The sequence below is a fragment of the Podarcis muralis genome, chromosome 5 (assembly GCF_964188315.1).
Source record: "Podarcis muralis chromosome 5, rPodMur119.hap1.1, whole genome shotgun sequence".
Classification (NCBI taxonomy): Eukaryota; Metazoa; Chordata; class Lepidosauria; order Squamata; family Lacertidae; genus Podarcis; species Podarcis muralis.
The window spans coordinates 2,936,981-2,940,743 of NC_135659.1; positions in this window are offsets into that span (position 1 = coordinate 2,936,981).

Here is a 3,763-nt window from a genome sequence, read left to right on the forward strand (position 1 = left end):
GGGAGGTGACGGCCAGCAGCCGAGCCACGGAGAGAGCGAGCGCCCCAAGCGGATGGAAGCGGCACTTCAGCCTAGAGCAAAAGCGCGGAGCCGCTGGGAGACTGGGCGGCGCGCAAGCATGTTTTCATTTCATTTGCATGTTCGTTTCACTTCATTTGCATGTGCATCCTTTGTTTGGTCAAGGACTAACCGAGGGCAGAGTTCGACGAAACTCTAGAGAAAGCCAATTCGCTTTGTTTCGTTTTCACTTTTAGTTGGCACTAACGAAGGTGATAGGGGACACGGGTGGCACTGTGGGTAAAAGCCTCAGCGCCTAGGGCTTGCCGATCGAAAGGTCGGCGGTTCGAATCCCCGCGGCGGGGTGCGCTCCCGTCGTTCGGTCCCAGCGCCTGCCAACCTAGCAGTTCGAAAGCACATCAAAGTGCAAGTAGATAAATAGGGACCGCTTACTGGCGGGAAGGTAAACGGCGTTTCCGTGTGCTGCGCTGGCTCGCCAGATGCAGCTTTGTCACGCTGGCCACGTGACCCGGAAGTGTCTCCGGACAGCGCTGGCCCCCGGCCTATAGAGTGAGATGGGCGCACAACCCTAGAGTCTGTCAAGACTGGCCCGTACGGGCAGGGGTACCTTTACCTTTACCTTTACGAAGGTGATCTCACTGTTTCTGTTTCAAGCACTCACTCAGGGTTTGTTTCCTTTTGGAAATGAGGCACAGTGGAGACTGTGGTGTTTTTATGATCTATGGTTTATTTATTACATACAACTTGAGCCTGCAATGGAGGGGTTCACAGCATCAACACCCCCAGTGGCAGAGCTTCATGCTCCAGCACTGGGGGTGGGGTGGGGGTGGCGGAGAGGAGGCGAGGGCAGGGCTGGCACGCATCTTGGGGGCATGGCCTGTAGGGCTGTGGCACCCAGCGTGGGCGGGGGGACAGCTGCAAAGGTGTGGTGTAGTGGTTAAGAGCGGTAGTCTCATAATCTGGGGAACCGGGTTCGCGTCTCCGCTCCTCCACTTGCAGCTGCTGGGTGACCTTGGGCCAGTCACACTTCCTTGAAGTCTCTCAGCCCCACTCACCTCACAGAGTGTTTGTTGTGGGGGAGGAAGGGAAAGGAGAATGTTAGCCGCTTTGAGACTCCTTAAGGGGAGTGAAAGGCGGGATATCAAATCCAAACTCCTCTTCTTCTTCTTCATCCCACCGGGATCACGCTGCTGGGGGCGGTGCGCTCCCCCCCCCTTCCTCCGCCAGTGAACACCCCAAGGGGGTCTTGTTTCAACTGTTAACGGAGAAATCCGAGGGCTCCCTTGGACAAGAAAACAAGGAGACCAGCCGGGAATACCAGAGCAAAATAGCAGCCAGTAGGCTTGGTCTTTATTGAAGACTGTTGCGACAGGACTCCCACCTGCCACCAGGTGAAACAAAATGGAAGCCCAGAACAAAAGAAGACCCCAACTTTTATTAGTTACTAATCCCCCAAACTACACCCCTAGAACTACATCATGACTACATCACTGACACTTCACAAAAAGGAGGGGTTGAGGGAGGAGTTGTGGAGGTAACCTGAGTATCTTGTCACCTGGCTGGTTCCTCTCCCCCTCCCCATGAGTCATTTCCAGAGGACAAAGGGGAGCTGGCAGTTTCCTGCCCCCAGAGGGAAGATCTGATCATTGCCCTTTGTTCCAGTCCATGTTGAATCCACTCCCACATGCAAGTCCTTTGTGACCTTGATGGTCTTCTGTCTGGGACCATCAAGGTTGTCATGCCAACTGGGTAGTGCTCCTGTGTATGTGTTGGTATGGTTAAGGGATTATGGCCGTCCTGTATCAAACCACCCCCTGCGATAGTCCTTCCTTCATGGAGTAAAATAAAAGTGGACCGGTGTAAATCCGATGTCTGGTTGATTTACTATGAATTTTTAACAGAAACGTCGCGTATGTCCTGTGTGAGTGTATGTGTGTCATGTTTGTACAAACTGAATGATTTGGGGGGGGGGTGTTTCCTGCAACATTCCCATAGCCATAGCCTGGATTTATACAACCACTCCAACCCTCTCTCCAGCTCACTGCCTTTACCAGCCTGCAACCTTTCCCTCCTCCAGGTCACATCAAAGCCAACTCTAAAACACCAACAATGGCTTTTGTTGGAGGAGGAGACCCACCCATTTGGCATCTGGCATTTTTCGCTTTCTTAACAGCCCATCACCTTTCCCTTTGTTCTCTCCCAGGCATATACTCCCTACGAGTATAGGGAGTGGTGGAAGCTTCAACCCCCTCAATATTTTGGAGCAAGGGGCTCAGCACCCCCAATACTGAGGGGGCTGCCCCCTGTCACCGCAGGGCCCCATCCCACCGCCCTGCTGCCAGGTGAGTGCTAGGCAACCAAGTGGGACACTCAAGGGTCAACATCACACTCCGTGCGCTCAGTCCCTTGTGTGCCACATCCACTCTCCACCCTCCGCCAGGCTTGACTCGGGGATGAAACTGCCACAGCCAGCAGCCTCTCTCTGCTGCGGTGGAGCTGCACACGGTGCATCCCAGTTGAGGAGAGGGGTGGCGGCTCTCTGCCACCAACTCTCCACTCCGAGGAAGCTGCCTCGGCTGGAGCCAGGCTCCAATGGGAGCTGGGAGGGGGGTGCCCCCAGTGGATGGCAAGTTGAGTGGGTCTGGTGGGGTTGGGGGGGCGTCATGCGTGTAATGTCATGCACATGTGACGTACCCCACCCCAATGTTGGGTGCAACTCAGGACACCTGCTCATGAGGCAGCTAGCCTGGCTTATATTTTAGCCATTACCGGATCCAGGGTTTGGGAGGCTTGATTAAATTCTAACACTTACCGAGTTCAGGAATTTCGGGGAGTCTGGCACTCCTGAGCCCTTAACAACATGCTTGCATGGCAAAATCAGTCAGGGTAAGCTGTGTCAACCTGCTGAAGTAAAAACAAGACACAAATCCATTTTTTAAAAAAATCTGCATTTTTCAGGAAGGGAAGAGGCTCAAACAATGGTTTCCCTAACACCCTTCTCTCAACCAGTGTCTCAAATTGTGGTACAGTATTGTCTATTTTAGGCTTAACAAGAAATGTGAAAGCCTAGCATCACCTATGCATCCAGTAAAGTGCCATGATAATTTTGCCAGCTCTTAAGGTGCCACAGGACTTGGAAGATATTTCTTACTCCACATTTGTTGCAACTTGTTGGACAGAAACACACAGCTGAAGGATTTTCTTAAACTGCATTTCTCACCTAATGAAGGGCAGGTGGCCAGGGGGAGGCAGACAAGCTTGAGAAGGCCAGACTTGCTATCTGGGAATAATTTACTGCAAGACAGGCTCAGAGGAGAGGCTGACAAGGCAGAGCTGGCCACCTACACCTTCATCACCAATGAACTATAGCAGGTCCTGGACAATCATAATTTACTTTCATGGTCCTCTCCTTACTTACAAGTGGACTAAAACAGCTGCTCATCACCAACAGGCCACACAAATTTATTGTGGCACTTTACTTTCTGTTACAATTTGTGTCGAGCAGCAGTTTCTGAACTATAATGAATGAAGACCAACTAAGTTTGTTATTACCAATAACAAAAACCAATAACTAACTTAGTTTGTCTCTAAGGTGCTACTGGAAGGAATTTTTAAATTTTGTTTTGACTACGGCAGACCAACACAGCTACCTACCTCTAACTATAATTAATGGAGTTCTTTGAAAACCTGTTTAGAGTCATTTCTCAATTAGAAGACTTGTAAGCATTCTACCATGAAAGAAACC